The sequence below is a fragment of the Papio anubis genome, chromosome 3 (genome assembly GCF_008728515.1).
Source record: "Papio anubis isolate 15944 chromosome 3, Panubis1.0, whole genome shotgun sequence".
In the NCBI taxonomy this organism is placed as follows: domain Eukaryota; kingdom Metazoa; phylum Chordata; class Mammalia; order Primates; family Cercopithecidae; genus Papio; species Papio anubis.
In genome coordinates, this window is record NC_044978.1 from 34,709,699 (window position 1) to 34,736,603 (window position 26,905).

Below are 26,905 nucleotides of genomic sequence, written 5' to 3' on the forward strand. Positions count from 1 at the left end.
GAGGCAATCTGGCCACAATCTGCCACAACTGCTGTGCTGTATTACGGGGAATTCCTCCTGGGTCCAACCTGCTCAGTCTCCTCAGTTTTCTTAGGCATCAGTGATGATGGTTGCTCCTCCCCCTGAGAACTGGGTAGCCTTAAACAGTCTTGAGCTGAGCAGCCATAGAGAATCTGCACAGTTCTGCACTTGGGACCCAAGGCTCTGGTGGCGTGGGCTCATGAGGGGATCTCCTGACCTGTGGTTGCACAGATCATTGGAATAAGCATGGTTTCCAAGGTGGGGTAGCAGAATCACTAACCGCCTACCTTGGCTGGAGGTGGGAGCTTCCCTTGCCCCATGTGGCTACCAGGTGGACCATTGCTCTACCCTCCTTTTCCTCGCTCTCTGTGGGTCATGCCAACCACCTAGTCAGTCCCAGTGAGAAAACCTGGATGCCTCAGTTGACAGTGCAGGATTCACTCACCTTTTTCTTTCTTCTTGTTGGGAGCCTCCAACTGCAGCTGCTTCTGGTCAGCCATCTTGGTCCCTCCCTCTTACCGATCTCTTAAAAAAACAAACATATGGGGGCGGAGCAAGATGGCCGAATAGGAACAGCTCCAGTCTCCAACTCCCAGCGCCAGCGACACAGAAGACCGGTGATTTCTGCATTTTCAACTGAGGTACTGGGTTCATCTCACTGGGGAGTGCCGGACGATCGGTGCTGGTCAGCTGCTGCAGCCCGACCAGCGAGAGCTGAAGCAGGGCGAGGCATCGCCTCACCTGGGAAGCATGAAGAGATCACTGGCAGAGGAACTAGGACACACAACACCTGGAGAAAATGGGATGCTCACCCAATATTAGGCTGTAAGCAAACTGTTTCCAGGAGATGCCATCCCACACTGTGGGAGGATTGCGCCATGAGGCCTCCTCAGCACAGTCTGTGATCTACCCGGCAAGGCAGCAGTGAGGGCTTGGGGAGAGAGTAGCCACATGCATTAGAGGCTTGGTGAGTAGAAACAAAGCTGCTAGGAAGCTCCAGCTGGGTGGGCTCACAGCTCGAAGGCTCTGCCTGTCTCTGTAGACTCCACCTCTGGGGACAGAGGCACAGCTACACCACCACAAGCCTTAAACGTAACAACAAAGCAGCAGAAAACTCTGCAGGCATAGCGACTCTGTCTGACAGCTTTGAAGAGGCAGTGAGATCTCCCTTGGGAGGCTGAGATCTGAGAGCAGGACAGACTGCTGCTCAAGTGGGTCCCTGACCCCTGAGTAGCCTAACTAGGAGACACCTAGGGCAGTCTGACACCCCACCTCACAGGTGGAGTATACCCCTGAGAGGAAGCTTCCAAAGCAAGAATCAGACAGGTACACTGCAAAACAGGCAAAGTATATTCTCTTCTGCAGCCTCTGCTGATGCCCCAGGCAAACAGGTGCAGGTGGACTCGGCAATCCTCCAAGCAGACCTACAGCTGAGGAGTCCTGACTGTTAGAAGAAAACTATCAACAGAAGGACACTTCACCAAAACCCCATCAGTACATCCACCATCATCAAAGGTGAGCAGATAAAACCACAAAGATGGGAAAAAGCAGGTGAAAGCTGAGAGGGAATTCAAATAAATTTTCTCCTGGCCAAGGCAGCAGCTCATGTAGCTGGCAGGATCAAGCTGAGGCCAGGAAAGCTGTGCAGGCCGAGATGAGAGAAGGCTTCCAGTCCATCAAATTTCTTGATACAAAGGAGAATTCACATTGCAAGCAAAGAAACTAAAATCTTGAAAAAAAAGTGGAAGAATTGGCTAGACTAATTAATGCGAAGGTCCTCATAGAAATAGAAAGGGTGAAAACCATGACAGAAATACGACAAAATGCACAACTTCAGTAACCACGACTCGATCAACTTCCGGAGAAAAGTATAAGCGATTGAGGTCGAAATAGATGATGGCTTGAGAAGAAACTTAAAAGAAAAAAGAAAAAGAAAAAGAAATGAACAAAGCCACCTGAAGTATGGGATTATGTAAAAAGACCAAATCTCCGTCTGATTAAGGGGTGCCTGAAATTGAGGGGGAAAATGGAACCAAGTTGGAAGAGAAACACTGGGATATCGTCAGGAGAACCTGTGGGGCAGGCCAACATTCAAATCCAGGAAATACAGAGGCATGCAGAGATGTCTCGGAAGGCAACTCAAGACACATAATTGCCAGATTCTGCAGGGATTGACAGAAGGAAAAATCTTAAGGCAGAGGAGAAGGGTGGGTTTACACAGGGAAGCCATCAGGGCTCACAGCAGATCTGACTGGCTCCTCCCAAGCCAGAAGAGAGTGGGGCCAATATTCAACATTCTTGAAAGGTGCAACCAGAATTTCATCCAGCCAAACTAAGGTTTCTTAAGTGGAAAGGAGAAATAAAATCCTTTACAATCAGCAAATGCTGAGATTTTGTCACCACTGACACCGCGCCTGGGGCCCTGAAGCACTCAACATGGAAAGGAACAGCAGTGCCAATACATTGCAATGCCAAATGTAAGACCATCGAGGCTAGGAAGAAACTGCACATCAACTAACGAGCAAAATAACCAGTTAATATGTAATGGCAGGATCAAGTTCACATGTGTCTGTGCTAAGTATAGTGGTCATGCTCCAATGAAAACGTGTGAAACTGGATAAAGTCAAGACCCATCGTCCACCAGCATTAGATTATCTCTGCATGAGGCATATGAAGCTCAAAATAAAGGGATGGAGAGGAAAAGATTTTCACCAACAAATGGAAGAACAAAAAAAGCGAGGTTGCAATCCTGAGTCTCTGATAAAACAGACTTTAAACCATCAGTCAGGAAGAGACAAAGAGACATTACCGTAGATTAGAGGATCAAATTCAACAGGAAGGCTAACTATCCTAAATATATATGCACCAATACAGGAGCACTTGGTTCTTAGCAGTCCTTGAGACTTACAGGGCTTAGACTCCCGTACAATAATATTAGGAGGCTTCCAGCCTCCATCGGCATTGGACGGTCAGGGCGAAAGTTAACAAGGATGTCAGAAATTGAACTCTCTGCAGCCGGCAGACTATGAACATCTATAGAACTCTACTTTCAATCAACAGAATATACATTCTTCTCAGCGCACATGTACTCCCAAATTGACCATATGTGTGGAAGTAGCTTATACTCATGAAATATTTTAGGTAGAAATTATAACCGAAGCTGTCTCTCAGGACACAGTGCAATCAGAAGCTAGAACTCAGGACTAAGAAACTCAATCAAAACCCGCTCAACTACATGGAAACTGAACAACCTGCTCCTGGACCAGGCTGCAGGTACATAATGAAGCTGACGCAGTAAAGATGTTCTTGAAACCAATGAGAACAAAGATACAACATACCGAGATCTACCAGGACACATTTAAAAAGCAGTGTGCAGAGGGAAATTTATAGCACGCTAAATGCCACAAAGCTTGAGGAAAGATCTAAAAATTGACATAACATAATTAAAAAAGAACTAGAGAAGCAAACAAGCACATTCCAAAAACTGGCAGAGAGCAAGAAATAACTAAGATCAGAGCAGAACTGGAAGAATGAGGAACACAAGCCTCAAAATGTGAATCCAGGAGTTGGTTTTGAAAGATCAACAAAATTAGGCAGATTTTAAACAAGATGACAAGAAGAAAAGAGAGAAAAAGAATCAAATGTTGCCAATTAAAATGATAAAGGGGGATATCACCACGACCCACAGAAATACAAACTACATGAGAATACTATAAAACACCTCTCATGGAAATAAATAGGAAAACCCTGAAGAAATGGATGAATTTCCTGGACCTTTACATCTTTCGAAGACTAAAACCAGGAAGAAGTTAGATCCCTGAATAGACCAATAGTAGGCTCTAAGAAATTGAGGCATGGAGTGTAGCTGCTTAAAAAGTCAGGACCAGATGGATTCACAGCTAGATTCTACCAGAGGTATAAGGAGGAGTTGGTACCATTCCTTCTGAAACTATTGTCGTATAGAAAAAAGGAAGTCTCCCTAACTCATTTAGGTAACGTATCCACGATACCAAAGAAGCCTGGCAGAGAACTGCTAAAAAGAAATTTTGAACCGTATCCTGATGAACATCGATGCAAAAATCCTCAATAAAATGCCCCAGCAAACGGATTCAACAACACATTCAAAAAGCTTGCTCCACCGCTAGATCAATTGGGCTGCATACGGATATAGAACAGTTCAACATTCATAAAATCAATAAACATAATCCAGCATATAAGGCAGGGCAAGACAAGAGAACCACATGATTATCTCAATAGATGCGAGAAAGGCTTTTTGACAATTCCAACAGCCGCCTATGCTAAAGCTCAATAAATTCGGTATTTGGTGGGGCATCAAGTAAAGAGCTATTTATGGTGAGCCCACGGTAAATATCATACTGAATGGGCAAAAGCGAAGGTCATACGAACTGGCACGAGACAGGGGATCACCCTCTCCCTCCTATTCAACATAGTGTTGGAAGTTCTGGCTAGGAGCAGTGGGCGAGAGAGAAATCAAGGGTATTCCAGTTAGGAAGAAGTCAGTGTCCTGGTGATGACATGATTGTGGCCCCAACCCAGCTGTCTCAGCCCAAAATCTCCTTAAGCTGATAAGCAACTTCAGCAAAGTCTCAGGATACAAATTAATGTGCAAAAATCACAAGCATTCTTATACACCAATAACAGACAAAACCTGAGACCGTCATGAATGAGACTTTAATTCTGGTGGCTGAGAATCAAAATGCCTGAGGGAATCCCAGCACGAGGGATGTAAAGGACCTCTTTGAGCCACAAACCACTGCTCAGTGAATAAAAGAGACTACAAACAAATGGAAGAACATACCATGCTCATGGATAGGAAGAATCAATATAAGTGAAAATGTGCCCAAGGGTAATTTGCCAGTTCAATGCCATGCAATCAAGCTGCAATGAGTTTCTTCACAGAATTGGAAAAACTGCTTTAAGTTCATATGGAACCAAAAGAGCCCGCGCATCTCGAACGATAAAATTAAAAGAACAAAGCTGGAAGAAATCCTTCCACTGACTTAGAAACTATACTACAAGGCTACAGTAACCAAAAGCAGCATGGTACTGGTACCAAAACAGAGATATAGACCAATGGAACAGAACAGGTCATAAAATAATACACACATCTACAGCCATCTGATCTTTGACAAACCTAGAAAAAACAAGGAAATGGGGAAAGGATTCCCTATTTAATAAAATGGTGCTGGGAAAATTGGCTTAGCCATAAGTGATAGAAAGCTGAAACTGGATCTTCCTTACTCCTTATGAAAATTAATTCAAGATGGATTAGAGACTTGAAATATTAGACTAATACCATAAAATCCTAGAGGAAACCTAGGTACCATTCAGGACATATGGGCATGGGCAAAGACTTCATGTCTAAAACACCAGGCAGCAGAACTGACAAATGGGATCTAATTAAACTAAAAATGCACAGCAAAAGAAACTACCATCCAGAGTGAACAGGCAACCTACAGAATGGGAGAAAATTTTGCAATCTACTCATCTGACAGACTTCAATATCCAGAACCTACAAGAACTCCAACAAATTTACAAGAAAAAATAAACAACCCCATCAAAAGAAGTGGGCAAAGGATATGAACAGACATTTCTCCAAAGAGGACATTCCTTTGTAAACAGACATATGAAAAATATACATCATCACTGGCCATCAAATGCAAAGTAAAACCACAATGAGATACCATCTCACACCAGTTAGAATGGCGATCATCAAAAGTCAGGAAACAGGTGCTGGAAGGGATGTGGAGAAATAAGACACTTTTACTGTTGGTGGAAGTTGTAAACTAGTTCAACCATTATGGAAAACAGTATGAAAGCTGATTCCTCAAGGATCTAGAACTAGATGTACCATATGACCCAGCCATCCCATTACTGAGGATATACCCAGGATTATAAATTATGCTGCTATAAAGGCACGTATGTATTGTAGCACTATTCTAATAGCAAAGACTGGAATCAACCCCAAATGTCCATCAGTGACAAGGTGGATTAAGAGAAAATGTAAGCACATATACACCATGGAATACTATGCAGCCATAAAAGGATGAGTTTCGTCCTTTTGTAGGGACATGGATGTTTAGCCTAGGAAACATCATTCTTAGCAAACTATCACAAGAACAGAAACCAAACGCATGTTCTCCTCATGGGGTGGGAACTGAACTCGCGATCACTTGGACTCAGGAAGGGGAACATCACACACCGGGGCCTATCAGGGGGAGGGGGGAGGGGGGAGGGATTGCATTGGGAGTTATACCTGATGTAAATGACGAGTTGATGGGTGCAGCAGACTAACATGGCACAAGTATACATATGTAACAAACCTGCATGTTATGCACATGTACCCTACAACTTAAAGTATAATAATAATAAATAAATTAAAAAAAAAAAAAAAAACAAACAAAAAAAAAACAAACATATGAACCTGAAATTTCAGTTAGACACTAGGTGAGAGAGTAAACCTAACTCTGTAAATTAGTTATTTCATCCTCATATGTCCATAAATTTGCACACACACATGCACATTATGTTCAGTAATGTGAGTTCAGATTTCAAAAAAGCAAATCACTTGTCAGGCTCTGTGGTTATAAAAACATATGTAATACTTGAGTGTTAAATAAAAGTCCTGCTTTGTGGTTATATTTTAATGTAATCTAATTTTTTAAAATGTCAAATGAAACCTATTTTTCCAGTTATAACTCACTAAAAATAGATCAGAGAAGAAACTGCTCATTAACATGTCTACAAACAAATAGAAATGTATTAGTGCCACCCTGTAGTAAACTTCACACCTAATAAAATTTTATTCAAACAAAAAAGCTATTGTGATTTTTTTTTTAAATGCAGACAGTTGAAACCAATATTGATTTAATAAAAAATTCAGTTTTCTAACTTGTAAATATTTTTCTGGATCCCTTATTATATTGAGACTTCTCTGCAAGAAAATTTGATGTCTTTTATGTTTAGGATTCCCCAAAATTGTGCATTTCACATGCTCCATAAATGTTTACTGAATGTGCTTATGATGTATTAATACTTAAATGCAAAACTCTCTTACAGAAATCATCAAGAATAGACACAAAAGTATAGCTGGAAGGTTATTCACTGTAGCTTATTTAAAATAGCAAAAAACATTGGAATCAACATATCTATCCAATAATAAGTTGGTTAGATAATTTGTACCATATACTGGTATAATATACTGTCATTAAATATGGTATGGTGATGATCATCTGAGGTCAGGAGTTTGAGACCAGCCTGGCCAACATGGTGAAACTCCTTCTCTGCCGAAAATACACAAAATTAGCTGGGTGTGGTGGCATATGCCAGTAATCCCAGCTACTTGGGAGGCTAAGACAGGAGAATCTCTTGAACCCAGGAGTTGGAAGTTGCAGTGAGCTGAGATCATGCCACTACACTACAGCCTGGGAGACAGAATGTCTCAAAAATAAAAATAAATAAACAAAATAAATAAATACAAATAAATAAATACAAATAAATAAATAAATAAGCAAAGAAGAAGAAATTACTCATGAAGCCAGTATCAACCACAGCAACTGGTATAAATTCTTTCCTGATCCTTCCCTATGTATAGGATTTTGATACTTTATGTTTGCAGCATATTTTAAATCAGACTACTGGTACACTTTTATCATCATACACTTATTATTTACCTGAAATTAAATAATATATCTTTTGTATGTCTTATAACTGTTATAAACATATTAATTAATGATGATATATTACTTAATAGAGCAAAGAGTTTGCTTAGTCATTTCCTAACTGTTAGAGATTTTAAAGTGTGTATGGGTTTATGTCTCTTTAATATTACTTTATTAAATGTAATAAGCCTGGCACAGTGTATAAGACTGGGAGCTACTTTTCTCTAATCTTGTATATTCCCTCTACTATCAAATCTTGCCAGTTCTACCCCCTAAAAATTTATTTAATCAATACACTACTCACAGTTCTTTCTCATGCCCAAGCCACTAGCTCTCAATTGCCTTTCAGTAGACTCCTTATTTCCATTTCTTGTCTCTCAATCACTTTGTAGCCAGAATGATCCCTTCGGAACTCACATCTGATCATATAATTCATCTGCTTTTAATTTTCTTTAGTCGTTTTATACTTGTATTCAAAGTAAAGTACAAAATCAGAACCATGACCTTTGAAGTTCTCTCCCCTCTGGCTCCCGCCTATCTCTCCAGGCTCATCTCCCACCCTCCTTTCTCTGCAGGTCACCATTCTGGACTTCTCGGTTCCTGCATCCCAACAGCATATCCCTCCAGGGGTTAAAATGTGCAGTGTAGTCTTTTCTAATGGAAACCTTTTATTTTTTTCCAGAACAAATTATATTCACCCTGAAGGTCTCGATTTCAACATCACTTCTGCTGAAAGACCATCCTCATCCCCTTCAGAACAGGGTAGGACCCCCAGTTACAAATTTTCTAAGCTCTCTGAGCATTTCCTTTTGATGCAGGACAGAGAAGCCCCAACACTGGGGCTTAACCCAGGAGGGTTCTTAGCTTCCCTCAGGAAAGAATTCAAGGGAAAGTCAGTGGTGTTAGACAGCAATCTTTTATTGAACAGTTGCAGAGTAGGGCTAACACATAGGCAGTGTGTCCAGAGTCAGCAATGCATGGGTTCCTGTCAGTTGTATTTGTATTCATGTAAACCCAATTTCAATTACATGCAAATTAAGGAGTGGGTCAATGTAAATTGAGGCATGGGTAAATTAGAACTTTCTAGAAAGGGGTGGTAACTTCTAAGTCATTGCCATGGAAATGAGTGGTCACTTTCCAGTCATTGTGATGGCACTGGTGGGAGTATCTTATGCCAATAAGCAATGAGGGCAGCTAGGGATGGCTTTTGTTGCCATCTGCTGGTTCCTGCCCGTTTCTTTACTTTATCCTGTCTGGATCAGATCCTGTTTAGGTCAGCAGGGTTGTGACCAGAAAAAAAGTCCTGCCAGTCTCCTACCTCATTTTCATAATATTCATCAATTCTCTGGTAACAATAAGCATGTTGTTAGGGCTTTAGAAACATGATGCAAAGTGAAGCCTGGTGATTTAAAGTATAGGCTCTAGACCCTAGGCAACTCACCTGACTTCCCTATACTCAAGTTTCTTCATCTTTCTTTTTTTTTCTTTTTTTTTTTTTTTTTTTGTAGCTCTCTACAAAAGGAGGAAATTGCTTCATCTTTACAGTAGGATACTGACAGTATCTGTTTCATAGGGTTGTTATAAACACGTAGATATAATCTCTTCTTGCTCTTGCAAAGTGATTTACTATATTTCAAAGGTGCTAGTAGTTTATGTCTAGTAAAGAATGATGCTTCCTATCAAGCCAAAGTTAAGAATAAACATTATCAATATATTTCCTGAAAATACATGAGTTTTGTAGTGTTCTCTCTTATAATCATGAGGCATGTGTCCAGGGATTCCTGAAGCAGGCATGTTTTCCCAGGCCAAGTGCCAAAGCACTGGAGAGGACCTTTTTATAAAGGATGATCTCTGTATTGCCTCAAAAAGGAGGGCACACAGCTAGAGTTATGGAAAACAGGTAAAAGTCCCTGACAATTTCTAAGCAACCGTAGCATCACCTGATGCTGCTTGGATACAGCCATTCATAAAAACTGCATATCACCTTATCAAGCCATTATAGCTACCAAGGATATTTTCTGCTACTCTGCATTGACTGATTGCTGTGGATTGCCTGTCGACAGCACTCAAAGTCAAAAAGCAAGTTCCCTACCAAAAATTAAAGCTGAAACTGCTCCATCCTTAAGCCAGCAATATGGAATTTTAAAGAGTGTTATTATTTTGACAAGTATATTTTATGTTGTCTTCAGTTACTATCACAACAGGAAATAGAATTTCAGCTATTAAATTCTACATTCCCAGGCAGGTTCTACTTCTTCTCTCTGTTTAAGGTGTTACTGTTTCCACATTTGCTTTTTATGAGCAAATTAACATCTCTGAGGGTTATTTTCCTTTCCGTAAGGCAAAAATGGGCCCATGTTGTAATTCCATTGGATATGATTTAGCATTTTTGTCATCACATTGTGATCATTAAAGCAGAAGTCTGCCACAGGCTAACGAATACCGTATTTGAAATAAACCAACAGGCAGCTATGGCAGTGAAATCACTCATCCAGTTACTATGTCGGTAGTGTAAAAACAAGAACCTCTTTTTAGAAGAAAGATAAAGATAAACTCAAAATACACTATCTACACAGCAATAGAACAACTCTACAATGTTATCTCCAGAACAATTTTCACAAATCATAAATCTAAAGCTTCTGCATAGACAGCACATTTAGCAGGCCCCTGTGAAGGAGGACAATGGCTTTAGAAAGATAAATTAATTAGCAGAACTCTTGTGTCTACACGCAAACAAATTAGTGTTTTGTGCACCTGACAGCTCGTATCAATGTTGCAAATATCAGTAAGAACTGTGTTTGTGCACCTGACAGCTTGTATCAATATTGCAAATACCAGTAAGAACTGTGTTTGGATTTCATAGGTTGGATTTCCCACCTCTTGCATTTCACTGAGAGCTAAAGATGGTGCTAAAGAAACAGCTCCAAGGAAAAGTATGACACTTGCCTTCAACATTTAGCTTTTCAAACTGAAGTGTTAACTAAAGTATTTATTAACTTCATTTCTCTTTGTCTTGTGACACATAGAATGTATCACTTGCAGCAAAATCCATCAGTTGGAACCAAATCAAGGCAAGATGAGAAAGGTGGATAATGGATTGTGCGAAATAACTTTATGATTTATAAGAAGCACAATTTCAGTTTAATCTTCTGTGTGAATTAGAAATGTCTAGAGTTATTTTAAACATTGCTTTCAGTGAAACAACACATCTTGAATACCATACACATAGGTGGTTTACAGACATAAATCATTAACCAGTAAAGGCAGCTGACATACCAGATTTTATAGAAAAAAGTAACAAGAGATCAGAAAGAGATTTCTAGAGCTCAGTCCTAAGAGTTATCTATTAATTACACCAAATTAAATGATCATAATTGTATAGTACATGGCAGGATGGCTTCTTGCTTAGGAGCATATAATATAAATGTCAGTAACATCTCCCATGACATTATCTACAATGACAACTGTTGTACTCAAATCCACGCCAGCCTTCCTGGCCGTCTTATGAAGGGCAGCAGCATACTTGGGGGCTCAGTGCCCCTGCACTGCTAAGAGCTTACATGCCTGCCAGAAGAGAACCACCAAAGTAATCACCCTGATGGGAGCTCAGTCACCAGTTTACATTCAGTAAACTGCTTTTTCTTCCCAAGGTTTTTTTTTTCCTTTTGGAGGGAAAACACAAAAGGCAATGACATCCATATATGTTGAAGTGGTGTTGATGATCATTAGATGCATGGCTAGTAAATGGTATAAATAGTGATATAAAGGTTGTGTCCTAATAAAAATACCTGTGGGCTATTAAAGAAATGATTAACTTTAATTTTAAAAATTGTCTGGATTTTCTAAATAATCCTCTGGGGCTGATGGATACAGTCAATTACATTTCAGAAAATCTAATCTTACAGTGGTCTCTGAGAGTGATTTGGGAGACAGGCCATTTGGAATACAATAGAGAAACGAGTTAGAGATTAAAAATTCCTGATATTCTATACTAAGCAGGACTTTAATGATCACCTAATTCAGCAGTCCTTAACTTTTTAGGAGGCATTATCACTTTGGGGGATCTGATCAAAGCTATAGACCTTCTCCCTAGAGGTAAAATCTTTAGACGTCTCAGAATCCCTGAAGCTCATCCTTGGACATCAATTTAAGAAACTTCATTTATAGATGAAGAAATTAAAGAGAAGAGAGACGAAGTGACTCATCCAGGGTCATGCAGCTTTTTAGTGACAGAGGCGAGATGGAAAGCCTGCTTTTCCTGCTCCTTGTCTGCTGTCATCTGCTGCATCAGGCTCTATGTGGACTTAAATGTTCTACTAAACCACTCCTATCAACTGGCCAAAGAATGGTTACTAAGTGTCTATAATTAGAATTTATACCCACTAGTCCTCTTTCTAATCAAATACAAAATTTTTTTCTCTGTGTTCATTCTCCTGAACCTATTCGGTCCATGTGAACTCACTCTATCCTCCTAGCCTCCTCCCCCAGCACCACCACTTTCTTAAAACTCCCTCCTTCCAGGGTTCCTGTGATCATTCAGATTCTTCCCACTTCTTCCAGGGTTCACCTCCCTCCCTTTATGTGTGTGTGTGTTTTTAAGAGACAAAGTCTTGCTCTGTCACCCAGGGTGGAGTGTAGTCATGCAATCCTAGCTCACTGCAGCCTCAAACTCCTGGACTCAAGAGATCCTCCCACCTCAGCCTCTCTAGCAGCTGGGACTATAGGCATGCACCATGGTTCCAGCTAAGTTTTTCATTTTTTGTAGAGAAGTTGTCTTGCTATGCTGCCCAGGCTGGTCTTGAACTCCTAGGCTCAAGCGATCAGCCTGCCTCCACCCCCCAAAGTGTTGGGATTACAGGCACAAGCCACCACACCTGGTATTTTCTCTCATTTGTTATCTCCTTAGTTGCTACCATTTCTCCTCTCTCCAGGGCTTCCCTAAAGCTCAATCCTACTCTCCTTTATATCCATTCTCAACCTTCTTACTGTTACTTCTATTGAATAGAACTCCTGTGAAAATTGTCAGTACCCAAAATGGAGTCACTTATGTCAAACGCTAACAAAATGCAGTGGGAAGCCATGAAGGAAGGGCCCTCACACATGTGTGCCTGCACCAGGAACCGCCAGAAACCACTTCCTCAATTGGAAATTTCCAGTTAAGCTACTTCTATGAAAGCTCTCTCCTACCAACAGCCAGTACCACTAATAAGCAAACGCCACTGCATGCAACAAGACCCTGTAGTCAGTGGTCTTTATTTCAAAACAGGTACGTGGATATCTTTTTGCCTTTAAAAGCTTCCTTTTTTCTCAACTCCCTTGGATACCCTTATGGTCCTCCATAGCAGGCATGTATTATGTACTATGTCGATTGCAGTTCCTTGCTATTCCCCAATAAGCTTGAGAATTAATCCCCGTTGCTCAATTTAGGTTGACACCATTCTCACCCTGTTTACAGAAACACTTCCCAATAATAGTTTTAACAGGTACCTCTATTGAATATAATTTCCTCTCCCTTACCTGTTCCTATTTCCACCCTCTCATCTATGAGGCACTGGTGACTTGAACACTGCTTGTGCCCTGTGATGTCCAGCTCTATATTTGGCACATACATAGACAGCAAGAGCAGTATAAATGTGGATTAACTGACATGTGAGGGTTTCCTCACATCTCAGTGAAGATAGTATACAAATAGAAAAAAAAGTGATAGTATACAAATAGAAAATTTAGCAATAATTCTGGTGATTTTATAAGAAGTTTTGCAAATTTGACAAAATTTACTTTTTCAAATGAAACTTTGCTTTCTTTTTTTGCAAGACAGTATAACTAGTTTTATTGTTTTTGGGGGCAAGTGGTTTCTTAAAAGAGGATACAGCTCCCCCTCATGGATGATAACGATATTTTAAAGACAGCCCTTCCAACTCTATGGTGCATTCTGAAATGTGTGGTTAATAAAACTAAGTCGTACATAGCAACAACATTCAGACTGTTAATTATTCAAAGCTCCTCATGTAGATCTAAAACAACAACACGTTCTAAGGACTGATCCTTCTTAAGCAGAAGTATATTTTCAAGACTTCAAAAGGAGATATTCAGTAACATCATTTGATATTCAGTACTCAATTACAAAAGACTTTCTTCATTAGCTCAATAAATCAAACCACTGTGATAATGAGGCCAGAGTCCTGGATTTGGTTCTAGTTTGGGAAGCTGCTTTGATTGGTTCCATAGCCTCAAGTTTCATACTAACTCCCGGCAGTCATCATAAAATGATCTGTCCTGAGTCACAGGATATCCGGAGTGCCAGAGAGCAAAGAAACAGTTCAGTTCTGTCTTTCTCCGACTGGGAATCACCCCCCAAAATGCTGGGGCGTTAAAAGTGGCTTTATATTTCTAAAAATTCTTTCACATAATGGCAACTGCCTTCTTTCCCCAGAACCACAAGGCGGCTAATAAAGCCCTTTTTTTTTGGAGATGGAGTCTCGCTCTGTCGCCCAGGCTGGAGTGCAGTGGCGCGATCTCGGCTCACTGCAAGCTCCGCCTCCCGGGTGCACGCCATTCTCCTGCCTTAGCCTACCGAGTAGCTGGGACTACAGGCGCCCGCTACCATACCCGGCTAATTTTTTTATTTATTATTTTTTATTTTTAGTAGAGACGGGGTTTCACCGTGTTAGCCAGGTTGGTCTTGATCTCCTGACCTCGTGATCCACCCGCCTTGGTCTCCCAAAGTGCTGGGATAACAGGTGTGAGCCACTGCACCCGGCCAATAAAGCCCTTTTTAAAAAAATTTTACTTTAAGCTCCAGGATACACGTGCAGAACATGCAGGTTTGTCACATAGGTATACCTGTGCCATAGTGGTTTGCTGCACCTATTGACACGACCTCTAAGTTCCCTCCCCTTGCCCCTTACCCCACAACAGGCCCTAGTGTGTGTTGTTCCCCTCCCTGTGTCCATGTGTTCTCATTATTCAACTCCCACTTATGAGTGAGAACACACAGTGTTTGGTTTTCTATTCCTGTGTTAGTTTGCTGAGGATGATGGCTTCCAGCTTCATCCATGTCCCCGCAAATGACATGATCTCATTCCTTTTTATGGCTGCATGGTATTCCATGGTATACATGTACCTATTTTCTTTATCCAGTCTATCATTGATGGGCATTTGGGTTGGTTCCATGACTTTGCCATTGTAAACAGTGCTAAAATAAACATATGTGTGCATGTGTCTATTAAAGGCCTTTTAAATGTTCATCAAGTTACTTGCTTTTTGTGACTATGTAAGTCAGACAGTTTTACTAAGTGTGTGTGTGTGATTCCATCTTAAAATTTGACATTCCACTGAATACAAAAAAATTAAGATAATCTACTTGACAAAATACTTTTCAAATTACCTTTTTATTTGGTCTTTTATATCTGGAGCCATGGCAGTCTGTATAAAATCAGGAGCATATCCCAGGTCCTAAAATATAAAAATAATGTATTATTCACTATTAGATATATTTGGCTATCAAAGGCAATAATGCAGACTAGTCAACCTTTTAATTGTTTCCAAGGCTATAATGAACATTAAGAAATTGTAATATTTATGTTGCTTGATGTGAACTAATCCCATGTGAATCTGAAATATAATCAATTGATGTAAAGATCTAGTATTATGTTCAAGACACACTAAACTTTCATTATCACCAAAGTGAAAAAATTGGGCTTTAAAACAACTAAACAAAGTAACCACTTCTCTTTTACGATCTCTTAGCAGCTTTTTTGTTCACTTGTTTTTGAGGCAGGGTCTCTCTGTGTCACCCAGGAGGGAGTGCAGTGGCACAAGCACAGCTCATTGCAGCCCCAACCTCCCAGGCTCAAGCGATCCTCCCGCCTCATTTTTTTTAAAAATTGTTTTGTAGAGATAGGGTCTCACTATGTTGCCCAGGCTGCTCTTGAACTCCTGGGCTCAAGTGATCCTCTCACCTCAGCTTCCCAAAGTGCTGGGATTACAGGCCTGAGCTATCACACCCAACTAGCCACAGTTTTAACTGCAAAGTTTCACTAAAACCTAAAGTTACCAACATTATAAATGCCCTAAACATTCATTACTAAAAGCCTACACTATTCCTTAGAGAAACCAGTGATTTCACATTTAGTTGATAGATTATAGAAACAGATACAGAAAACCAAAAGGGTAGATTGGAGTAAGAGTCACCACAGGTGATGTAGCTATTCAAAAGTACCTCCTTTGTGATCAAACCGCCCTTTAAAGCACAAACTAGATAATTAACCTAGGTACGTTATGATGGGGACTTTTTAAATCAATTTCTCCAAATCAAAGCAGCTTCTTACATAGACTACAAATCACAAAGTTGATGCTATAGCTGTAATAATACTTACATATTCTCTAACAAGCTAAATAATTTGAATGGTTCTCTTGTCTAAATGGAATTTCTGCTGGGGTATTCCATGCCTCAGGCCAATTTCTAGGCCTTAAATATTAAAATAAGAAAATTTAATCCATCTGTAGCAACTGAAATATTTCAAAATTAAGACTAAAACATTTATCAGGTACTATATGTGACAGCATAAGCAGTTCTCCATGGTAATAAGGTTTTCCATAAATAAAATTTTAATGGCTATGTAAGATTTTATTGCCTGACTCTCTCCTCATTTATTTAACCATTTCCTTATTGTTAAGCATTTAGGTCTTTCCTTCTGTGTGTGTTTTATAAATAAGGCTACCATATCCATCTCTGTGAACAAAAGTTCTATAATTAGCTGTATTTCCTTAAGATATTCTGATATAAAGGTCATAAATAACCAAACCTACCTTTTTTCTACCAACAATAGCACTTAATATTTTTAAAGTTTTACAATAAATCACTTACATAAACACCGCCTTGTATAATTAGCCTTTAAGGTATTGTCTTTAAGGTCTAGCCTTAGCGGTATGGCTGGGGGCTATTAAGGTGACTACAATAATTAACTTATAGGTGATTTTACTTTTGTAGCAGTTAGCAGGAACATAGTTTATCTCTGAGAGATAATAAAAAATCAAATAGGCTGACCAAAGCAGGCGGATTGCTTGAGCCCAGGAATTAGAGACCAGCCTGGGGAAATATAGAAAGAATCCATCTCTACAAAAAAAAAAAAAAAAAAAAAAAAAATTAGCCAGGTATGGTGGTTCATAACTGTAGTCCCAGCTACTCAGGTGGCTGAGGTGGGAGGATCGCCTGGGAGGTAGAGTCTGCAGTGAGTTCAGATAGCACCAGTGCACTCCAGCTTGAGTGACAGAGCAAGATTTTGTATCAAAAAAAAAAAAAGAACAGAAAATAATCTAGCTTCTTTCCATACAGTAGTTGTCTCAGTCCGTTTTTACGCCGCTGTAAAGATGCTATGTGAGTAATTTATAAACAAAGGAGGTTTAATTGACTCACATTTCCACGTGGCTGGGGAGGGCTCAAGAAACTTACAATCATGGTGGAAGGCAAAGAGGAAGCAAGACATGTCTTACATGGTGGGAGGAGAGAGAGAAAAGGAGAGAAGGGGGAAACACCAGACACTTATCAAACAACCGGATCTCCCTCACTATCAAGAGAACAGTTAGAGAACAGTATATGAGAACTCCCTCACTATCAAGAGAACAGTATGGGAGAAATCACCCCAGTGATCCAATCACCTCCCACCAGGTCCCTTCCTGGACACATGTGGGGATTATAATTCGACATGCCATTTGGTTGGGGACACAAAGCCAAACCATATCAGAAGCTGAGGAACTAGAAGAAAAACACAAAGTGTATTTTACTTTTTAAAATTTAAATTTAACAATGAATTAATCAAAGTTGAAAAAATGTATGAGTAAAATATTATTTTACAGTACATTATCCAAATATAGAAGTTGTAGATATATTCTCATTCATTTGGAGGTACTTCCTGGCAACCCTCTCTATCTTAATGAGTTGTCACTGTACTTTACATTTCAACCATTGGCATATTAGAGTGGTAATCCATATACTTAATCATGCTGACAAAAAGTAAATTACTATATGGTAACAGACAAGTAAGGAAAATACAGCAGTGGTGACAGATTTCCCTATTCCCGGTGATCTCCAAGAATTATTTCCTTCCAATGGCAAAGGTCTCATTTTAAAACAAATCATATATTTCCTTTACCCAATGTACAATTGTCTTTGCTATTCCAAGTTCATAATTAATTCAGGCAAAAATTGATCCTGCTTATTGACATATGATGTAAATATGAGGGGTCAGTAGCATCCTGAAAGGAAAGATTTGCTGTTACCAAGCCCCCAGTTTTCCATAATCCTAAAATAACTGGTTTTCTTCAAGTTACTTCCTTATTAAAAAATGTTATGCAAAGGCAGTTCCAAGAGTACAAAAAAAGGGCTATAAAACCCTAAAGAAAAAGTACCATCACAAGACAGTGTTTTCTTCTAAAACAGTATTTTTAAAGGTAGGAGCTTTGTCTTGATGTGTGTGTCCCCAGTCTCTCTCACTGTACCTGATGAGCACTTAGCAGATGTTGGCTGAATGATGGTTGAATTAATAGGAAAGCATATTTTAAAACAGCTCTCCACCTTACGTTTCTTGATTTCATCTCTCTCACTTTTCATAAGCTCTCATGGCATACTCCAGGTTTTCTTATCTCTAATTTCTTATTAACTACCAAAGACTCTTTTATTTTGAAATGTTGGAATTCCTAAAACCTACCAGAAATATTTTAGGTAAAGATTTACCAAAGATGGAAATATTTTCCACTAGGTCAGAGGCATTGGCATAGCAGTCTTATGTAAATGCATAAAATAAATGCAGCATTAAAGGTATTTTTTAATTACTGAAATACACATTTGCACATTTTTTTCTGTATAATGCAACCGCAATACCCTATAAGACGGATGGTTTTTACAATCATAAAAGAGTAAACTCAGACATGATGTAATATGCATATGGAAAACCATTAAGATATAATAAGGGAAATACTGAAAGATAAATGGTCCAGTAATGAATTATACATTACTTCTCACGGATAATGATAACTTAAAAACAGCTCGTCTGTTTTTAGAGCACTTGAGCTCAGAAAAATCAACAGCAACTATTTCACTATGAGATGCAATACCCTCCAGTGAAACTCTGACAATCTCCAATTAAGCATTTCTACAAACTGCACGCAAAACAGTAACTTTTCCTCAAAGGCTTCAGCAAAGGAAGAAAAATTTCACTTTGGGATTTGACATTGAGACATTTAGTAAAAAGGGATGCAAGTGCCAAATTCAAACAGGGCACAACCAGCAGTTGTGTCAGTGATCGTGGGAATATAGTGGAAAGGAAGAAAAGAAAGACAAGAACAAATGGATGCCACAAAAATCAGACAAAGCTGGCTTTGTGAATGATGGATAATTCAAATGACTGCTGTAGGTTCCAGAGACAATGTAAAATCCGAGACGAAGATGTAAACTGCACTGCAAATTAGTGTCATGTATTTTTAAATGTTTCCGTCCTCAGATCCTTAAATCATATCTGCCAGTGTCTCAATAGTCCAGAAGCAAACGGAGTTGTCCATGAAATCTGCTTTCTTCAGGAAAGGTATTTGAATAAGTTGAAGACACAGTGGAAAACTCAAAAGGCAGTCAAATGGGCTGTCAGTCTTCCTTCCCTTCAGTGTGCAAGAATCGGCAAGCAGTCCAAAGCCAAGCCATTAAGGTTCAAGGATACAGCAGCAGCACAGGTCTAGCTAGACAACCCTCTCCCAAGGGCTGCACTGTGCCCTCCCTAAAGCAAGTCATTCTCTACAAGGGATGGAGCCCCGGGGAGCGCAGCTGGACTCTGTCCCACTCCAACTGTGGGGTTGAAGGTTTCTAAAGAATTTAATGAACGAATGTGCTTATATGCTGTGTTCATCAGAGCTTTAAAAAATAAAGATGAGAAGATAACAGAAGTAATCATCTTAAAGTATTTCTCTATGGTTTATATTTACACCCGCTGTGGATTTTAAAAAGGTAAAAATTGTGTTAATTTTGGTATAAATCTGGAAACAACAATATACCAAGACAGCATCCCGGGTTCAGGAAATAGGTCGTATTCTAGTTTGTACTCCCAAGATTTAGCACAGTGCTCAAGAAATATTTATTGCCAAGTAAATGTGAGGCCAAAACAATATCTATGTATTTCAAATTATGTAGTTGTATCTGAATTCCTGGTGAATAAATGTGAGGCAATGAATATTCCTGGAGAATACATCTTTGTACAGTTGATCAATACTGTGCCAGGCAAGGATGAATAAATCCTGGTCCCAGTCTTAAGAGTGCTTACAAGGCTGTTTTACTTGATAGGGAAATGAAGGCACTTACTGGCCACAGTCAACTTCTTCATGGAAGAATTTCCTTTAACTTCAAGTGTACTGTCTCACGGTCAAGCAAGCTGTTCTGCTATCCAGATCTAGAACAACTCTACCCTGGTTGAGCCCTCATACGTGGGGATCATCTTCTGGTGACCTTGCACCATTTTCTCCTTAACCTCCACATCTGGAAGAAACACAACGTTATTTGGGGAGGTGGGGCTGCTGGGGAGGCAGCTGGTGAGAAGGGTTTGGGGAGCAGGTGGACATAAGATAGGTCAGCAATGTATCTGGGTTCTTTAAGTCCTGTTTTGAGCCTGTGTGGTCATTGGGGAAGGGATTGCAAACCAGGGAAAGGGTACATCACAACCAAGACAAGACGACTTGGGTTCTGAAGCTGTCCGCATTTACCTAGGAGTCCTGTAGTCTGTGATTCTTAAACTTCAACAAACAAGAATACAGAACTGAACCTGGATTTCAGGGACCTTCAACTCACAACTCTTTGTGTCCTAAGGCTTCAACTCTAACTCAGAGTCTAAAGAATATGGCCTATACCTTGAAGTTTTTGTGGAAAACCTCAAGATGAAAAGGGGAATCAGCATAGCATTTATCTGCCTTTCTCCTGTCTTCAAACCGTGGCAGTTAAAAGCTCATACGTATCTATATGCTAGCTGACCTCCTTCCTGTCCTCAAAGAGCCTAAACTGTATACACCTTGTAAAGTTGGCTAGACTACAGCAAGAGACTATGAGTACCCTGAAAATAAGGACATACTATATTTCCCTTTGAATCCCCAAAACCTAGCAATGTGTGCTGAACTAAAATAGACGAGTCAGTACTCATCTAGCAGGACCATGCTGAGGAAGTGATGACTGGCAGCTTGTCACCAGCTAATTATTTGGGTTTCATATGAGTATGTTAAGTGGCTGAATTTGTGCACACGTTTTTTTTGACAGATTGAGATAATAAGATAAGATACAATAAGATAATGTATTGCCTTCTCAGGCACAACAGGACTACAGAAAATTATGCAGAAACAATAGGAAGTCAGACATTCAGTTCCATTAGAATGTGTAAATATAGGTATAGATCCTAGCCATTATTCATTTTCTAATTTTCAGTATGCTACAAGCACTGAAACCACTCACCCTGAAATGCTTTGCACAGTACATTTCACACAACTGTCTCCAGTAATATTAGTTCTATATGTATAAATGTGGCTTTGTAGCTTACAAAACAGATTCACACATATATTCTCAAAACTGTTCATTTTCTAGCCTCCTCATAGCTGAGTCTTTTATGAACATTTTTGTTCCACCTTATGCCTAAAATAAACCGTCAACATATTATATTATATCTATCACAAAAGTGTGGAAAATGGACCTTCTGAGAAGTTCACACTACCAGTGAGTGTGCAACCATGATTGGAAACCAGGTTTCACTAATTGTAAAGCCAGTTTTTTCCAGTATACAAACTGGCCTCACAATGTGATCTTCACTTTGGCCCTATGGTATAAATATTATGAATATAATTTATTCAGTAAGGATACATTGGTAATCTTGCACACCAAGCACTGTTCTAGGCACTGGAGACAATGCAGTAATCAAAATGGACACAACCTCTGCCCTCTTTGGAGTTCACTTTCTGGAGTGTAGGTAGGAAAAGAAACAACAACAAAATATTTGTCAGCTGTCAAGTACTGTGGAGAAAACTAAAGCCAGGTAAGGGGTTAGGAAGTATCGAGAAGGCTGGGCACAGTGTCTCTCACACCTGTAATCTCAACACTTTTGGAGGCCAAGTGGGAGGATCACTTGAGCCCAGGAGGTTGAGACCAGCCTGAGCAACATAGCAAGACAAAATCTCTACCCAGAAAAAAAAGGAAAGAAAAGAAAAAAAATCTTAAAATTAGCCAAGTGTGGTGGCATACACCTGTAGTCCCAGCTACTTGGGAGACTGAGGCAGGAGGATTGCTTTAGACAGGAGTTTGAGGCTGCCTTGAACTATGTTCATGCTATTGCACTCCAGCCTGGGTGACAAAGCAAGACCCCATCTCAGTTAAAAAAATAATACCGAGAAGAATCCCATAGAATTGTACCTATTGGATGTAAATTGGTCAGGGGACAGCGTCTTTGATAAGATAATATTTGAATGAGTAGAGACCTTAAGGAAGTGAAGTGCTTGCCAAGCACTCTTTGTGGAAAGAGTGTTCCACATGACGTGCCTGCAGTGTTGGTGAGCAAAGGAGAGAGTAGAAAGAGATAAGACCAGAAAGGAAGATGAAACTAAATCACAGTCTTGCAGATCTCTAAATGAGATAAACCATTGGGAAGTTTTCATCCAATGAGGGATATAATTCTCCTGCATGAGTACTCTTGCAGCTGTGTGGAGAAAAAAAAACTTTGGGAGTGCAAGAGAGCAACTAGGATGACTAGATCAGAGGCCATTGATATAGATCAACTAGAAAGACGGTGGCGTGGACTAGGATGATGGTGGACATCAAGTTTGACTGCAAAGATTTTGGCTTGAGCGTGGAAAGACAGAGATTCCATTTAATGAACTGAACAAGACTTGGGAAGAATCAGATTTGGGGTAAAGATCAGGAGTTCCGTTTTGAACATGTCACTTTTGATATGCCTATGAAGATGTCAAGAAGGCAGCTGGATACCTGAGTATGGATTTTAGAGGAGGACAAATCCATGTTGGAGGCATAAGTGTGGGATTCTTCCAAGGTGGTGATGTTAAATATCATAGATAGAGAGCACTTAGAGAGGACAGAATCAGAGAAGAGGCCTCGTACACATCAAACTTTAGCTTTTAGAGTTGAGGAGGAACCAGTCAAGGAGACAGAAGTAATGGGCAAGGAGGAAGGAGGAAAACCTCATGAGACTTCAAGAAAAAAGCATTTCAAGGAGACAATGATCACTTTGTTTAAATGTCACTGGTAATCGAGGAAGAAGACAGCCAAGAATCGAAGACTGAATTTAGCAGTCACAGGACAATGGATGGAGGTTATTGGTCCCAGATTCCCTGAAATGAGAAAACCAAGGTTCCGAGAAGTTAAATAAATTGAACCACCAAAATCACATAGCCAATTAGCAGCAGAACTGAGTCCAGAACTAAACACTGAACACAGGCCATCTGAATCCTGTTTCCTGAATCCCAGACCAGGACTTTCCTTCAATAACATGATGTCATCCTTCTCACGGTAACTGTGATTCATTAGGGGGACTGGAAAAGAATATTAAGACTTTAAACAAAAGGCATAAACTTCAGTAGCAGAATGTCAATGACAGACAATGCTCAAAGGCCCTCAAATCAAATGAAACAGGCAGCCACGGCAACCAGGGCATGCCCAAGTGTCAAAACACATGTCAACACACAAAAAAGTTCACGGCCCCTCAAAAGAAATGATCTATTCATTCTATTTTGCTCGATGGTTTCTACATAAATATCCGAGGCCTGATTACCATTACTTGGTTTCTTTACTAAGTTGCCAAAAATGGGGTAGGGGAGGATTTTAGTAAATCAAACTAATGTTTAGGCAGAAAAAAGGCACAAGAAAGCCCTAAACAATTTAAGTATTAAAAACTAGTTTTAATCGTCCCTACCGCTACCCTCAAATCCACAACCACCACCAAACTAAGACGCGCTATGATTGCAAGAGCCGACTGTGTTGCAAACCTCCGCTGGACGGTTTTGCAGACTAGGAAGTGAAGATTTCCAGTGGGAGGAAGAGCGAAGAAGAGGACATAGACAAGCTAGCAAAGGGAAGGTGCAAAATAGGAAAGTTACCAGGACAGGCAGGGAGGGACTGTCACAGGGGAGGGAGAAGAAGGAAGGCAGCCACTTTTCCAGGGAGAAGTTGTTTCCAGGGAGAAGTTGAGCAAAGAGTTGGCACCGGGCCCTCTCTACCTCTGGAGAGAAGGGAAAAGCAAAGCTGGTTCGCGTGTTAGAGAAGAGCCCAGCTGGTTCGCGTGGTAGAGAAGAGCCCACTTCCAGAGTCCAAATGGCATCGCCTGGTGTTCGTTGTCTGCCTCTGGGGCTGCAACTAACTCCTCATGCCTCTTTTGCCGCCTTTCCTCCCTGGAAAGAGGAGGTGAAAAGGGTCCCCGGGCTCGGGTGGGCATGATCGCGGGACGCAGGCAGCCGGGGGTAACGTTACCTGATACCTCCGTGTCTCCCCAGAAGGCGCGGCGCCGCCCTCCAGCCCCACCCGGCCACTCCGCGGTCCTCGGGCTCTGGTGTCTGTCCAATCTCCGGGACCCGACGCCCGAGGCGGCCGTCCGCGAGACCCGGAGCACGAGCCTCACCCTCAACGCTGGGCACTGCTCAAGGCCGCTCGAGGAGCAAGGACACACACTGGCCGCGCGGCTCGGCTCGGCTCGGCGCGGCTGGGCTGGGCTGGGCCGGGCCGGGCCGGGCCGGGCTCCGGAACCCAGGAAACACGGCCCCGCACGCCCCCTACCGGGCGGGCTCCATCTGCGCCCCAGCCGAGTCCGGTACTCGCATCTTGGCAGCCTCACCTACCTTGAGGTTCCCAGCTCCTGTCATCCTGTGAGCAAGTGATTTCAGCAACCATCACAGCAAAACCTAGTCGAGGGTTGCTGGTTCACAGTTTCTCCACTTTTTTGGAGTTTATGCCAAATAATTTAAAGACCCTCCCCATCTTTTTCCAAATTCTGGCGTTTGAGAAGGGAAAATTCAAAAAGATGGGGATATAGGAGCCCCTAAGTGCTCTCCCCAGAAGCCAGGGAATTGTATTTCTGTTCCTCTAGGGCCCTGAAGAACCTGGCTTTCTTGTAATTACAAATGCCTTTCACTGAAAAGTGGCTTCTTTCCTCCTCCTGCTCCCTGCCCTGCGACAGTCAGTCCCTCCCTGTTCTGTCCTGGTAACTTTCCTGCTCTGCGCCTTGTTCCTGTGCTAGCTTATCTATCTCTGTTTCTTCTTTTATCCCGCCTTTTGGAAATTTTCACTTCCTGCTCTGCAAAACCATCGGAGCAAGGCCTGCTGCGGACATGAGGACCACTGCAAATATTTTTTTCCAGGTTCCGAGATGGATGCAAAAGACGCAGGAGCTGACAGTCTAGTTAATTTTTAGCTGACAAAGTCTCTCTCTCTCTCTCTCTCTCTTTCTCTCTCTCTCTCTCTCTCTCCCCCCCCTACTATTTGAGTAGTTTTGTTTCCATCAGCACTCTCGTCTGTCCTTCCAGTCCTTTCATCCTGACTCTCTTCCTGAATTGAACTTAGGGAGGCAAGAGTTTAAATTAGAAGCAGTAAAATTGTATAATAAAAGGAAGAAACAAACCAGGCCTTGCTTCTTAACAGGATGACTAATACAGTTTATGGATTATCTTGGTAGTTACATGACTAATAATAACCGTTAACATTTATTGAGTTCTTACTGCTGACCAGAAACTGTTTTAAGAGCTTTATTTATAATAATAATAAAATCAGCTCTTATGTAATGTTTTAAATGTTTACATTTATTAACACATTAAACAAAACAACCCTGTAAGATGGGTAATAATATTATCCCCTTTTTACAATTGAGGAAATTGAGACAAAGAAGCAGGTACATTTCCTAAGGTCACACAGCTAGAAGTAAGTTATAAAGCTGGAATTTAAGCCCTGACAGCTTGGTTCCAATGCCCCTATTCTTAATACTCTTAGTTACCATGTTATACTGCCTAAATAAAACAAACAAAAAACACTATGATCCCAGGTCTCATTTAATTTTCACAATAAAGCTACAGGACGGGTACTGTTACCGCCTCCTTTTATGAAAAAAGGAAACAGGCACAGAGAGGCTAACTAATAGTCCAGGAACACAGAGCTACTAACTTGTACAGGCAAGATTAGAACAGTGAGTCTGATCCTTAACTAACCATGGGAGGGAGATACTTTTTTTCCTACATTCAATCATGCAAAGGGAGAAAGAATTGCCTAGAAAATGTGTGATGCTTTCATAACCTTCAATTAGTGAGCCCCAACTGGGCTTGTTGGCTCTTGCCTATAATCTCAGCACTTGGGGAGGCCAAGGATTGATTGAGGCCAGGAGTTTGAAACCAATCTAGGCAACTACCAGGACAACATTGTGAGACCCTACCGCTGCAAAACTAAAAAATTTAAAAACTTAGCTGGGCGTGGTGATGCATGCCTGTAGTCCCAGCTACGTGGGAGGCTGAGGCCGGAGGATTGCTTGAGAACAGGAGTTTAAAGCTGCAGTGAGCTTTAATTGTGCCACGAAACAGCAGCCTGGGCGGCAGAGGGAGAGCTCATCTCTTAAAGAAAAACAAAAACAAAAACAGCCCCTTGTGTGATGGTTAAACAAATCCAGCCCCTTGATTAGATTGAAGGATGCAAAGTATGGATCCTGGCTGTGTCTGTGAGGGTGTTGCCAAAGGAGATTAACATTTGAGTCAGTGGACTGGGCGAGGCAGATTGACCCTCAATGTGGGTGAGCACCATCCAATCAGCTGCCAGCGCAGCTAGAATAAAAGCAGGCAGAGGAACATGGAAGGAATAGACTGGCTGAGTCTTCTGGCCTTCATATTTCTCCCGTACTGGATGCTTCCTGCCCTAGAACTTCGGACTCCAAGTTCTTCAGCTTTTGGACTCTTGGACTTATACCAGTGGTTTGCCAGGGGCTCTCAGGCCTTCGGTCATAGACTGAAGGCTGCACTCTCGGCTTCCCTACTTTTGAGGTTTTGGGACTCAGACTGACTTCCTTGCTCCTCAGCTTGCAGGCAGCCTAGTGTAGGACTTCACCTTGTGATGATGTGAGTCAATTCTCCTTAATAAACTCCCTTTCATATCTACATTTATCCTATTAGTCCTGTCCCTCTAGAGAACCCTGAGTGATCCACCT

General features: G+C 41.0%; 1 long non-coding RNA gene across 2 annotated transcripts in view; it reads right to left on the minus strand.

Moving 5' to 3' along the window:
- The window catches only part of LOC103884719, an 87,055-nt gene extending 60,939 nt beyond the window's left edge, over nucleotides 1-26,116 (minus strand). For both annotated transcript variants that reach the window (XR_647456.4, XR_647455.4), the window contains exons 1-3: nucleotides 24,199-26,116; nucleotides 20,050-20,223; nucleotides 15,091-15,158 (exon numbers count right to left, since the gene is read on the minus strand). This is a non-coding gene — a long non-coding RNA (uncharacterized LOC103884719). The remainder of the gene's footprint in view (nucleotides 1-15,090; nucleotides 15,159-20,049; nucleotides 20,224-24,198) is intronic.
- Nucleotides 26,117-26,905: the final 789 nt, after the last annotated feature.